At 39.5% G+C, this 15380-nt stretch overlaps 1 protein-coding gene across 3 annotated transcripts in view; it reads right to left on the reverse strand.

Moving 5' to 3' along the window:
* The window catches only part of znf609b (zinc finger protein 609b), a 95948-nt gene extending 82611 nt beyond the window's left edge, over nt 1-13337 (reverse strand). For 2 of the 3 annotated variants that reach the window (XM_080435325.1, XM_080435323.1), the window contains exon 1: nt 12912-13337. The gene's annotated coding sequence lies outside the window, so the exon portion shown is untranslated. Of the gene's footprint in view, nt 1-12907 lie in introns of all 3 variants that reach the window. The other variant, XM_080435324.1, reaches the window with a different exon arrangement.
* Between the last annotated feature and the right edge of the window lie 2043 nt (nt 13338-15380).

Consider the following 15380-nt stretch of genomic DNA (forward strand, 5'->3'; position numbering starts at 1 on the left):
TCTTTCTTATATAATTTGGCCAATGTTTGATCGGTACTTATATTATAGTTTGTTGATTACTTTTGATGCAGTAATGGTCTTTTTTCTTTCTGTTGGTATTAAAAAGGTCTTGAAAGTACTTAAATTGTCACTTCACTGATTCGACTGAGATTGGCAGTCGAACTCGAAATCAGTCTGATTCGACTGCCAATCTCTCAGTAAAAAAATATGTAGAGGAACATTCCATTTGGGCTGTAGGGGTGCTTAGTGTCTGATTTAACATATACTATTAGTTTCTCCCAATAAATCATGATGTATATCCTATTTTTGGCAAACTATTAGTTACTTAATATAACAAACTAGGCCAATCTCTCAGTTTTTTTTATTTTTTATGATTTGACTGTGTGTGAATCCGTATGTGAATCCGATTTGATCAATTCAATTCGGGAGTCAGGTGCAGCCTGTAATCATTACATAAAAGAACACATAACACCTACTGCTGATTCACTTATAAACTGCTATTGATGTCATGGCCAGTTGCTGCACTGTGAATGTCTATCTAAGAGGGGGACATGGACAACCATTAACCTCAAATAAACTGCCTTGTGCCTGTTCCAGCTGCTGCTAAACAGAGACTGGCCAAACAAACAAGGCTTCAAAAAGGCATTGTCATTCTGACATGGTAGTTAGGTCGTAAGAGGAATGTGTGACATATACAAATTGCAGTACAAATAATCAGTGCCAAGTGCCAACATGGAAACGATTGCTGATTGATCAGAACTAAAACTGAGTTAAGCTCCATGACTAACTGGGCTGCTAAAAACACTTGTTCAAATCAAGATTAAGGGCCTTCTTCTGTGGCCAGCGCTAGACGGCAAAACTGATTGCGCCAGCGCTATGATATCTTGCCCAAGACGCACAGGACTAGCGCCTGAACTAGCGGCGACCTTGCATGTGTAGGTGTGTAGATCTTAAAATGAGGCATGATGATTATGCGACGCTGATTTTGTTATTTTGGGAGCATTGATTGCAATCGAAATCCATTAGTTCTGAACGCAACACTCACGTTCAACAATTTAGGTGACATTTCTGAGAAGCTCAGCATTGAGGCTGAAAAGATTAACTATCTGTATATCCATATTGGCGAGTGTCCATCACCATGAGCCAATTTGCCATAGCCTACCAACAAAAAGTACATGGTTGTTGTGCTCAAATGAAAAATGTATTTATGAAAAACACAAGTGGGGGGTTTATAATCTGGATTTATATGCTATGAAACTATGAAGAGCAATGCTGTGGACTGACTGACTGACTTCCATTCATGGGTGTTTTTTTTACATGGGTGATTGTGCGTGCAAGCGTGCGTTCGTGTGCACACTACACTGAGCCACGCTACTCACAAATAAACGTATTCACCTACTAGAAGTTGATTAGATGCGATGTCACCTTTTTTTCTCTCGCTCTCCCTCTCTCACTGTTTCTCTCGCTTGCTCGCTCTCTGCATGCATTCCATTCATTCTTGGCATTCACTTTCACTCGTCTTCTCGTCTTCACTTCACTGTTTACTCCCGCCTACTTTACCCTCATTTATTTCAATAGCGGCACCACAGCCAGGCAGGCGGCATGAAGCACTGTACTCTGTGGCAACCGGGGGAATCCATAGAGCACATGCACGTTGTAATAAAATATCGATATTTGCCGGCAGTGCATCGATTATTTATCGCGAACGGGAGCATGACGATATATCGCAAATAAAGACTATTTTGTCCCAATCAGACGTCGACATCTGTCATCCATCTGTCAAGCCTGGCTGAAATCATAATTAGCCATTTCTATTATTTCTAAGAAGAAAAGGGGAGAATATTGTCACCAATTATGGCTGCCCGATGACTCAACCCTCAGACATTCACATTGTCACAGTTAACTCGAACTCACTAAAAACTGATACAAAAAAAGCCTAATATTACAATGCCTCCTGCCTTCCCCTGTCTAACCGTTTTAATTTGTAAAACTATTAAAGGTATATCTTCCCTTGACCAGCGACCACCAATCATATCTTGACACAGTGTCAGTCAAGCTCTGTCAGTAATCAGGAGAATGGATGCTGCATGCCGTGAAAAGAGAAAAACATGTTTTAATTTTGGTAACACTCCAACATCTCTGTTGGGTTGAGTCGACTGCAACCTGGGCTCATGTCCCATGATAAGATGGATCACCAGTCTCTGGCAAAGCAATAACTGTTCAACAAGCTTTCAAGCTCTACTCTTGTCCTGAATGCTGTAATTGTCAATTTATGGTTCATACCATTGTTTTGATTTCTAGAACAACAACAGTCCTTATGGAAATCGTTTTAGTATTCCTCCCCTTTCCATACAGTACAGCCAAAGCCTTGGAATGCTCTCAATTTACTGGTAGTAAATAGTTCAGTCACTAGGTGAATTAATTCAACCAAACCAAGCATTGTCAAAACAAATGGGTGATACATTGATAACGTAATCCATGTTCCCGTTGCAAAGTTGTGTGGCATACAACTAAATACAGTATCTGTATGAGAGGCTTTAGGAAGAGAGAGGGTCAATCGTGGTCATTGGAACTATCAACAGCAGGCTGGCATATACTTAATTTAACATTTTGCAACGGTAAAAAAGACAAAAAATCAATAGGCTAACTAATCTGTAAAAGAAATGGTACTTTAGATTTATCTGACCTAATTTGCTCCAACCAAAAGGTTGTAAGATCCCCTGGAGAGGTTTCAAATCACTGGCAACTTCAATCTTTTAGGATGTGGGCTTGCCTATATCCTATCTTAGTTTGTCATCAACTGGTGAGCTGCCATGAGATGACTGGATAGTGGATACTCACTCTGACAACATAATCTCCTTGTCCTGGAGGAATCCGATTCCTCAGACTTCCAAACAAATACATTTCTTCCATGGATTGATTTAAAGCACAATTTCTGTAGTTATCCAGGTTTATGTTGGAACAAATTTGTTTGTTAGTTTTTTTCATTGAAAATAACTAAATACCGTATTTTCCGCACTATAAGGCGCATCTGAGTATAAGGCGCACCTTCAATAAATGTATTATTTTCATATATAGGGCGCACCGCATTATAAGGCGCATCCGCACTATAAGGCGCACTGACAGTGCGGCTTATAGTGCGGAAACCAAGGGAACCAATATTGATACATATATAAGGCGCATCGGATTATAAGGCGCATCCGCACTATAAGGCGCACTGACGGTGCGCCTTATAGTGCGGAAAATACGGTAACTAAAATAATTACTCAATGACTCTAACATGGTTAAAATGGAATTTGAAGTTTGATTGGTTTGTCTTAATTGATAGCAAATATCTAAATATTGAATCAAGCAACTGAAAAACTGTCTGGTGTGTTCACACAAAAGTCAGAGTAGACGTTTAAATTAAGTGTTTTAAAGTGAAATTCCCCTTTAAGTATTCTACTAGAGAGCTCGAAGTGACACACATCACAGGTATGCTGCTGTCAATAGCCTATTAGGCTAAATAGATTGTCCTGGTGTACTCTGCAGTCTGCATATCACAGAGTTGTGCTTAGCGTTGCTTTCTGGTAAATATTGCACTTGCCAAAACTGGACTTTCTTTTTAAACTGCAGAGTCAGCCAGAGGCCAACCATTGTTGCATACACACAGCAAACATCTATTGAATCAACAACCAAAATCAAGACATACTGTACTGTAATATTTCTAATCCTACTCATTGACACATAAAATTCCTTTGCATTAGCATAGATAAATACATAAATAAATAGAAACGCTCTTAGAACCTCTCTGGGGGACTTGTTGACTCAACCAATAACAATGATGATCACACAACCACAACGACCTGTAATGCATGCCATTTCCTACTCTCTGACCTCACTTTTGTCTGGATGAATCAATAACAAATGCCATAAAGATCATCCAGAAAATAATTATCCAGCCCTGATTGACGATAATAAATATACAATCAAATCTCCATTGAGATTTTCTTCAGTGGGATATTTAACTGCCATTTGTATGACTTGTCGGTAAGAGGTTAAAAAGAAGGAAATGGAAATGCTACACACCTATGGATCTGCCTCCAAGCAAACCAAAACAATACAACCCCTGAATATTTATTCAAATTAAAAAGCCACGGTCAAGTGAGATTTAGTAAATTTAAGTTTAAAATTAGTTCAGTTTAAAATCTTGACTTGCACATAGGCCTAAACCCTCCCTTGGTTACACCATGTTACCCAAGGATAAATGACAACTCAATGCTGCGGAGAACTTCAAAGAGTATATCCACATTTTAGGGAAACTATAGACTTTGCCATTGCACTGGTCACACATACTGTAGGTTTCATGGGATGGAAAAGGTTGCAAAGACTATTAGATTTTTACATCCACAGGAACTTATGCTGACAGAGCTGTTTATATCAGCAAGTGCAATGCTGACATGAAGAGCTGTTTATATCAGCAAGTGCCTTGCAGTATGAATATGACTTAGCAGATTTTAGAAGATTATTCATAATAAAGCACCGCTTCATTCTGCCTATAGTGTCCTCGCCACAGTAAAATACAATTCTTTCTTGCTTCAGAGGTTAGAAATGCTTCAGAGGTTTTTGACGTGATGGTGTTGTATATATAGCCTGAGCGCCGTCATTGTGCCAGTGTGTTTTGCTTCGTGGTACCTATGGCACATGTACAACACTATTTGCGATGATTACATTTGTTTGCAAATAATTTTGTAATTGATTTTAATCAATTCAATTGATTAATCATTGTACCCCTATTGAAAACAGCTACATGGTTGACATAAAGTTGATATACAATCTTTTTAAGCCACACAGAGAGATATATGCAACGAAATTAGCCTACTAGGAGTTTAGATAGAGCCAAGGACCTGGAAAGGCTTTATCCAAAGAGAGTAGTAGGCTTTAGCTCTCTCTTCGCCTGTCCACTTTGTGTCAGTAAAATGTTGGCAAAATGTTTGTTGATGGGCTCCTCTGCACTGTATGGAGCTGTTAGTGAGTGCTTTCTGTGGAACTGAAGTAATGAGGCAGGTGGGAGCAGGGCTGATGTAAAATTCCTCCACAGCACAAGTGATTGTTTGCTAGCGTGACCGACCAACAGAGTTATAGAGCATTCACTGATTGCAAGCTGTGCTTACGAATGGCCAGTGACAGAGCACTAAATGGTAAAGGTATGATGGAGGTGTTGTTATTTCTATACACTGCTCAAAAAGTCAATTGAGAGACATACCATGCATTGTTTTAGGGAGATTCCATAGAAGCGGCTCTGATAATAGGAGCACTGCAGCACCCAATATTTACTAAGCAATTTTCAAATCAAAGCAATGTTTTCATCAAACAAAGAATAAACTATGCTTTCATCCTTCCCCCCTTCAGTCTTTAATAGTCGGTTATTTTAAACCAATATCATGCAGACCTTTAAAATAATTCTATACAATAATAGTTCTTCACCAGTGTTTGAATTGAAAATGCATATCTTTATGCTGTGCTTCACAATAAATATATTTGAAACAATAATAGTTGTTCTTGGAAGACAGTAAAGTAGACAATTTGATTTCACTCAAACGTTCACATTTCAATCAACCATAGTGAGTGATAGATAAAAACAACTCCAGACCTGGTCCTAATCACACATACAACACAAAGCACTCAAGACCAGTGGATGACTTCCATATTCCCATGACTGACATTAACAGGTTGTCTGTGTAGTTGGAGCATATCACTCCAGTTCTTAAAACCTTACACTGTGCTCCCTGTGTCAAATAATTGATTTCAAAATACTACTGTTGGTATATAAAGCTTTGAATGGTTTAGGGCCACAATATATTTCTGATTTTGCTATATCATGAACCATCCAGATATCTGGGAAAGGTTTGCTTTCTGTCCCCAAAACCTAAAATAAATGAAGGGAAGCAGCATTTAGTTTTTTATGCACCACATATCTGGAAAAACTCCCAGAAATCTGCAGGTCTGCTGCCACTCTTATTTATCTTAAAACACAACTAAAGACCTTTCTGTTTGCCGCTAGATAGATAGATAGATAGATAGATAGATAGATAGATAGATAGATAGATAGACTATAGCTATGAAATATGACATCAGCACAAACCACAGGTATCGTTATAGATGACACCGATAGGATGTTACCAAGAGTCACACAACACGGTAACGCTACGAAGGAAGAGGAATAAGTCCTTCCTATCGCTCGCTCTTCAATCTCCATGTGGAGGGAGTGGTTGGCCTTGATGGTCTCCAGCTTCCTCGGTACATGCACCTTCACCACATCCTCCACCCCATCCAGTGTAACCCCAACGACAGAGCCAGCCTTCCTCACCAGCCTGTTTAGGCTAATCGTGTCCGCAGCCTTCATGTGACCCCCTCAGCAGGCAATCGCAAAGAAGAGGACACTGGCCATTACAGACTGATAGAACATCTGCAGCATCCTATTACACACCCCAAAGGACCTGAGCTTCCTCAGCAAGAACAGCCTGCTCTGGCCCTTACTGTAGAGGGCAGCTGAGTTATCAGTCTAGTCCAATGCGTTGTTCAGGTGCACTCCCAAGAACGTGTAACAGTCCACGAATTCAACCACCTCCCCGTGTACTCTGTGTGTGTGTGTCAGTGTGTCTGTGAGAAAGCTAATCTCTGGCGCCACTGGACCGATCTGAGTGAAACGTCCACACTCCCAGTAGACCAAGGAAGAACCTCCATCCCAAAAGAATCATAGGTCATAACAGGGTTTTTGCTAGGCTTCTTCCTGACCAGCCGACAACTTACGACAAGATTACATTTTTCCGGCCAGATAGTATACACATCACGTGCGTGTTCAGATGAGTGCGTGTTGTGTGTGCACCACTCAACTGATCGTAGCGCAGCGCTTCTTTGAACCACTTTAACACAAGACGCAGTGCACTGTTCCGATCCCAACATTCTAGTTAACGTTTGGCAAAGATCTACAAGATCGCTAAGTGTCACATAGCAACACCTAAGCTTTGAAGGACGGCTATTTTTTGAAAACCTTCAAGACTAATTAACTCAAAAACATGTTGTGTTTTTTGAAGAAAGAGTTTTCACTGTTGCTTCAAAAATATACTTCCTGGTTTATGTGATAACGCTCTGCGCTGTCCTGACAACGACGCAGCTGTGTTCACGGGAAGGGAACGCAATGTGACATGCATTGAGATGTAAACACCACAGCTGTAGTGGATGATAGGAGTCAACTAAATTTGGCTTTGGGAACTTTTAAAAACTACCAAAAACAAACAGTTGAGTCCATATCATGATGAATAGCCTGCATTGACAATCATCAATGGTAGGACGACTCACTGAAATGTTATTATGATAACGGCAAGCATAATCTGTAACAATCTAACAAAAACAATGCCTTTTCATGATCATTTTCAAGCCCACACAAGTTCAATTGGGGTAAACAGGCATGCTGTAACATTAACACGTTTGTGTGTCAGTGTAACAAAGTGTCTACAAAAATAAAAAAATAAAAAATAATAATTGCACATTAATAATTAATGGTCGGTCTAGGGACGGGTTCGGACAGAAAAATTCGGCCCGAGCCCAGCTCTAGTGAGCACGCATGTGCACACCCCTAGACTAGCTTTTTCCCTTCAGGAAATCCTGTAAAAAAGTGTCATTCAATCGAACACATCAACGATGGAAGGTTGAGATATCAACTATGGGGATGTTGGCACTGGCAGCAGCATTCTTGAAAAGTTATTTAAAGATGAAACTTTATATCCACATCCAGTGATGTTGAACACTGCGAGTCCTGCGTCTGTGATTCAGCAGTGCCTGAAATTCATTTTTCTATATGGGGGGGAATTCCCCCCTTAAATGCTTCACATGGGGGGATTTATACACTTTGGGGGGATACTACAAGCTTAACTAAAGGTCTTATATTGTCAGTTTGAGATTGCATTTTGTCGCTCTGCTCCAATTTAAAGTGTGTGTGTGTGAGTGTGAGAGTGAGTGAGTGAGGTGGGGGGGGTGAGAGATGGACAGACTCTAGTACAGCATGGGCAGTTTTAATATCAATTGTTGTAAGGATCAGTAGAATTAATTCCAGATGTAGATTTTATGTATGAGTATACAGTATATATTCAAACATGGGTTTGTGTTTGCCAAGAGTACAGTATGCTACTCCTCCGTCAGAATACACGAGGGACAAAGATGCCAAGTTCATAACGATATTAAAACAGATCATTTACTCTTTAACAGAAATCGATCGATAGGAACGAATTAAGAACCAGGCAGACAGGCGCAATGTGGAAGGGGGAGATAAATACAGATGGAACAATGATATTTGGAGAAGAGGAAAGAAAAGTAGAGACATTAGCGCCACTGCTTATTGATATTCAGTTTTTCTTTACAGAGTGGGATTCCCTTTAGACAATGTACGTTTTACGCCTGATTTATACTTCATTGCACGACAGCAATGCCGACAGCTATGCCCACAATGCACCGCGAGGTCACATTACCTGATTATATAGACCAATTATTTGTTTACCAACATTGAGACTGGACGCACAGGTGATTATTCCATGCAATCAATTCCCAACATATTGTTTTGGGGTGCGCTGGTTTCAGTACATTCAACCTCCTCTTGTGTGTTGGCTAGAGAGAGGCGTCCAACGAGACATGACAGAATGGGTTTCCTTTGGTGCCGGGCTGCGCGTGCATACTGGTTCTTATCAGTGTGACGTTGTCTGTTAAGGGGTCTATTCCATCTCTGTAAATATGTGTGGGATTTTCCTGCATTTTGAGTGCTGAATTTGCGAGTATCAATTAAAATATGAGCAATTTCTGCAATCCCGCACCGAAATTCAGGCTTGCTAGGGGACACATCATATCTGATAACACTACATTGTGAACAACAAATCCATGTTGAAATCATAGAAAAACAACCGCTCAATGCTTACAATGACAATTATTTTACCAAAACGGATGGGCTATGAAATACAGCTGTGTAGCCAGAGCCAGTGCATTTGTGTGTACCCTACTTTGAGTTGAAAACAGTGACACATTTCCCACGATTCAAACGATGCGATTATTTTGTATCTGTCCAGTGTGAATGCTAATTAAAAATGACTCAGTGCCAGACAAACAACATGAAACCATGGGGGATTTGGACAGGTGGACAACCCTAACTATTGCAGAGTTTAACTGACTTTTGACATGTGTGGACAACTATAAACTATTGCAAAGTTTAGGTGACAGGCAGAAAACAGACACCAATTATTTTACCTGCATTATGTGCATCACTTCTATGAAAAATAAATGAAAAATAATCAGAATATTTGACATTTTTGACAATTTGAATATCTGTTGACTTTTTTTCTCACTTTTTTTAACCTATATGAATATAACCATATAGAATCAAATACAAGTTAAACACTACAATTTGCACACACACAAAAAACTGACATTTTATTGGTAACACAATTTCCCTGGGACCCACTTGAAAGATTGTGGATCTCAGGACTCACTACATTGAAAATGGTTCAACATCACTGTATCTGAAAAATACTATTTAAATTCCTGCTATTTCATGATGAATACTATCCATCTACCTATCTATGAATGATTGATTTACAAACGGTCTATGAATGATTGTTTTACAAACGGTCTATGAATGATTGTTTTACAAACGGGCACTGGGCTTTGTTGGGAAGCGACATCATGTAGGGCTGCACTGTGGCAGGCTTTGTAGACGACTCAATATTGTGGTTGTGTGTGTTGTGCTAAAGTACAACATGCATAGAGCTAGAGCAACTTGTGGCTGTTAGTTGTACGATTAAATACAAAAACAATCTGAAACTATACAAAAATAACTATCAAAGAAGGGAATGACTCTGAGCCGAATCGGTAACAACAACAAAGAGGACGAGATTTCACTGACATTAAGTGTGTTGTTTACAAAGCGTGAATGGACATTTGACTCCAGCGGCTGCTGTTTCAATCATCATGTATCTTATCCAGTGTCTGCAAGATTAACCTTTACATAAAATGATAAATGAACAAGCTCATATCTATCAACAACGCAGATTCACATAGTGATTGTGTCACAACAATCGGTGACATTTGTGTTTTTGACAAGGAGAGACATGGCAGTGGCTCTGACTGTGACAATATGGCATTATAGATTTGAAGACTATGAAAATAAATATTGATTTATTACAATAAAAATGCTACACTAGATTGAAGATGGTATTACCAGTTTGGTTTGGTATTAAATAAAAAATCTAACCAGTTCTGATCTTTTTTTAATCGGCGCAACACTAGCATGTTCATCATGGGTCAGAATAATTGATTATTCAAATAACCGTTTTTGAGGATATTGGTTATTATAATTTTCTATTTTGTTTTGCAAAGGTTATACTGTCATCAAAAGCCTGCTAATAGTAACTACATTTTAGAGTATGCCTTGTATGGGTGTAATACCTTTTCTGTTCTACATTAGCGTTGTCATGTTAATGTACAAGGCTAGTGGGCTAATCAATACTAGAACAAATTCATGAAGATACCAGAATTAATTCACTGTTGAAGGTTTTGTTTTCTTGATGGTTTAGTTACAATAATGAAAAAAATAATTTGATGATTGGATAATAAATAAATAGTCATGCACATCCCTCGACCCTATTTTTTTTCCAATTACCAGCAAATCTAATGTGAACGGAGTTTATGTTTATTGATGAAACTAGGAAAGATGAGCACAAACCAGATGTCACAGATGTTGCCCGCCCCGCAGGTGAAGCTTTTCTCACACAAGCCTTTCAATGTAGGCATAGTGAAGCTTTCCCTACAGTCAGGTACATTGCGGGAAAAGCTTTACCGTGTTTGGATAACGCGCGCGCGTGTGTGTGTGTGTCCTTATGTGTTTAAGCTAAAAACACATAAGGACTTTAACAAATGCAATATATTTTTGGTAAAACAGCATAAAATGTCTATTAAAAAAACAATAAAAATCTGGCTATAACTTTTGTGGCAGACAGAGGATGGTGTGTCAAATGCGCTAAAAGATGTGGGAAGAGATACGTTTAATTATCTATGCCAGGTCGGGGGCGGGGATTATGTTTTCACTCCGTGAGTCTGTATGTGAGCTGTTAATCTCAGACACCGGTGGACCGATCAGCGTGAAACTTTGCATGCACACTCCCAATAAGTAAAGCTTTCCCATTGAAACGCATTCCAGTATATGACATCATTGTCACTTGTTCAAGGGAAACATTAACCTTATGTTACTGACAACCTTTGTGTGAGGGGGAGGTACTCTCGCAAAGAAAAACATCACTTAAAATGTCAATGTTTTTGTTTTATTCTCTGCCTAAGCCTTACAATAGTTCCTCTCTGCTGTCATACAGTACATTATATAAGCTGTTGTGTTGGAAATTACAATTGAACGAGCTCAAGTCACTGCGAGTCGAGACGACAAGAACAGACACCTCCTTGATACATGTCAATGCAGTAGGCTGATGATTTGCTCATTTGTTAATCAGTGCCGCTCACCGAAAACAGCTGATCCAGAGGTTCACAACTTGTTGTGATGCTTGTAGTTCAACTGTTATTGGTGAGCAATCCCATAGATTTACTTGCGAGGAGTGTTTTCTCAGGCGACACATACACAGTGCCAATTTGGCAAAAATGCATGCCAAGTAGTAACATTTAATTTAATTGCAAAACCGAAAATGCTGCAATTTACAAGTGCGTACTGAACCATGGATGGTGAACAGTACAGTCGGGTATTCAAAAGAAAACCGTTGCATCCCTAGTTGCTACTGGAGTTTATCTGGGCAGACAGCAACGAAAATAGAGCAGAAAACAGCTAGAAACCGACAACAGTTGTCAGAATGCAACAAGAGCCAGGCCAGCCAGCAGCACCTGCCTTATTCTCAGCCAACTCCCTCCCCACACATCCTGCTGTGGTCAGGAAATCCTAGCAGGACTACCATTTCGTTCACCTCGTTGATATAATGTTAATCTATTTATTGCATTGAAATGTTGATCAATGCTATTTTCTTGTTGATACAACATTGTTTCGAGTTATTCACTGGGCATCAATAATTTCTGTAGTTGCTTTTTGACTTTTAGTATTTTTTTCTTGCCTTTCATTATGCACATTAGAGTATGATTGCCTATGTATCACAAGCTATACAAATAAGTTTGCTTCTGATTTATGATTCTATTTGATCGAACTGTGCCACTGATATCTGAAAATGTGCATATTAGTCATGCAGATAAAGTACGAGAACTCTGGAAACTGATAAAAACAGACTTTTCAAATCAACCCACGCTCTCAACTGCATTACCACAACTATAACACTTAGAAAAGAAATTGAGTCGAGATTAAGTTTACTGTGTTGGATTAGAAATACCAGGCACAGGCAGTCTCAAGCAAATTTGAAGTCTCCATGCCATGGTTATTTTTGTACCATATTGTTATTGAAATGAATGGAAACCAAATGATTTCGTGGAAGGTAGGGCATTCCAAAATGTAAGGAAACAGTGGAATACTTTGGGCAGCTGTAGGCAGAGGTGTAAGTAAACGTGACTCTTAACTCAACGGGCTAAACATGCAATAACACCGGTATGGTCCTTTAAACGTTAGCTAACTCCCAGTAACTGCTAGCTTAGCGTAGCCAATTTAGCATGGTGTAGTGAGCTGACGTGACTACGCTAGATAGATTCTAATGAGACAATGAGCTTCCAGTGCAGCGAGCGGCCAGGGCTGCTAGCTGTGTGTTACGTTACCACATCCATGCTGTAGTGTTTAAGGCTACAGAGTTTACATGACACATAATGCTAGTTAGCTGGTTGCACCACTTGTCAACAAATAATTTCAAAAAAAGACAAGAAAAAGAAAAACCACACACACACATACTTACTGACTCAGCTAGCCATTCTTATTCCAAGTCCCAGTTTGTCCATGGTGATGAAGTGCACTCCATAGAAAATTTAAGAATTCAACGTAATAACACTTAAATTTCAACATAAAAATCTGTGTCAGAAGGCGCACCAATAAAGCCCAATGGCAATGCAATGCACTCCCCGAGACATCCAACACAAGAGGAGGGGGAGGCCAGCGATTCACTGGACTTCTGCCATCACACTTCTTCGAGACACCGTTTCCACATTGAAAACACCGACCCGAGGGAACGTTCTCGCAGTTCCTTTTCAAGCCGTGGCCCACATCCGAACTTCTCTCGTCTTCCCCTCCCTTAATCCAATGGTGTTATTCGTTTTCCGTACAGGTTTATTCCTTCGTATTGTCCGTTTGGAGATATTATGCGCTGTGGTGGTGGTTCACTCATATCCCCCAGCGCAGGAGACTGATACAATGTAACCAACAAGCATCGCTGTTGCCAGATTTTCTGAGAGAAATAAGCAACCAGGTCTATGAAAACAAGCCCAAAAGAAGCGACATGACAAGAGTCAAGAAGACTGACATGAAATGTGAGTGACTGTCATTTACACTGGCTGCCACACTTTGTTGTGAGCTTGTACATCTGCTATTTTCAAAGAAAAATCTTGAAAAATAAACGTTTTTAAAATATTTAAATTCAAATACACACATTTTGTATGGGAGTCCCTGGCACGAAATATTTTCAGATGTTAATTTGAGGGGTCCTTGTCAACATGAAAAAATTTAAGAACCACTGATTCAAACAACATTTAGGAGAGTAGCCAAAATAAGCAACTACTCTTTAAAAACAAGCCCCCCCAAAAAACGGACCAATATTTACAAGCAAGAAGCAACTCGACAGAAAAAAACAAGCCCAAAGTCGCTTATAATAAGCAGACATGGCAACACTGACAAGCATCGCGAGTGGTTAGGAAATCCAGGACAGAAGCTCCGATCGGATTGAACTGTCACACTCGAGAGCGCTTGTATAAAAGACACGGAACTGGATCAACCATGCTAAACGGACTGTGATTTTTATTTGGACTACCTGGCTGTCAGTGTCAACTGTTAACAATACAGTGTATGAGGCATATGTGGAAGAAAGTGTAGGCTGTTCCTTGATAACAGTACGCTGTATTACTAAATGAGGCTACGATGAGTTTCCCTCTACATTTGCCATAATTTCCTTCAAAACTGTAATGTAATCCTATTTACTAGAGAAATAGAAATTTCCCATGTGGGTACCAACCATGCAGTTCTTCAGGGTAGAAACATATCTCTACAGCAGGCTGGACAGTAGAGTATGTGGGAATAAATCTTCTCTCAGGGATAGTCGATTATGTTACCAGTAAGTAAACATAATCTTGGTCCAATTTATTAAGAAATGAATTGCCTAAATTTGATATGACTATCATCTTTAATTTCAACATTACATTGATGGGGTCAAAACTTGATCTTGATTTTCAGACCATTTTCAGATATATATATTAATATATACATATTTGGAACCAAATGATCTTATAATTTCAATAAATTTTTAAAATTATAACCCAGAATAGTCTCTTGGAAAACAGCATGGAAACATTTGCAGGAAGGAATAATGTATGTATGTATGTATGTCAAGATTCCATTTCTCAGATAGTACCACAGATAACCTTTCATGTTTAGCATCTTCAAACGCTATGGAGGCTTGAAGTCGTTGTCTCTCTGCACTGGTTTCCCCGGCAACAAGAATATGATAATGTTGCCTTTGACATGACAGAAGGAATCATCTCACTAACAAACAGAGACAACAGGCACAGGGAGGCTGGGGAGAGGGGGTTGAATTAATGGGCTCATTTTCACACAGAACGAAGCAGCCAGTCACCATCCTCCATCTTCCTCCATTTCCTCCATGCTTTCCTGCTGGCAGGCACACTCGTGCCTTCCCGAGGGAGTAGCCAGCCTCCATTGGAAAGCTAAATAACAGTGAGTGGGCAGGGGGGAATAGAGGAGAGTGATTTCAGATGATGACTGTCCTTCAGGTCGGAGCCTACAAAGCAAGTAGTCCGATCATCACACCAGCTCAGAACGAACAAGCTGCATGCACAAACGTGTTTAGAGATAAATAGTCAACTATGTATGTGGTTTATCTCTAGAAAAGGCTTCATTTGCGCATAATGTGCCATTGTTAAACATATAAAGCCATATAATCTCGTGAAGATTACTGATAATTATATTCATGCTTTAAAGAGAAAAAAAACCTATCTATATGTATATACTGTATATAATACAATATTAGGCTTGTTGGGAAGAAGGCTATATTTTCAGTATGGAATATGGAACATCTCAATTATTTTAGTTTTGTCATATCCCACTTAATAACACCAGTTATGTCTATTATCCGCCCATCTGTCATATCATCACATTGGAAGCCAACAAATTAAAAACACATCCTGCATACCCGTGGCAA

Source organism: Gymnoscopelus braueri (assembly GCF_963280865.1).
Source record: "Gymnoscopelus braueri genome assembly, chromosome: 1".
Classification (NCBI taxonomy): domain Eukaryota; kingdom Metazoa; phylum Chordata; class Actinopteri; order Myctophiformes; family Myctophidae; genus Gymnoscopelus; species Gymnoscopelus braueri.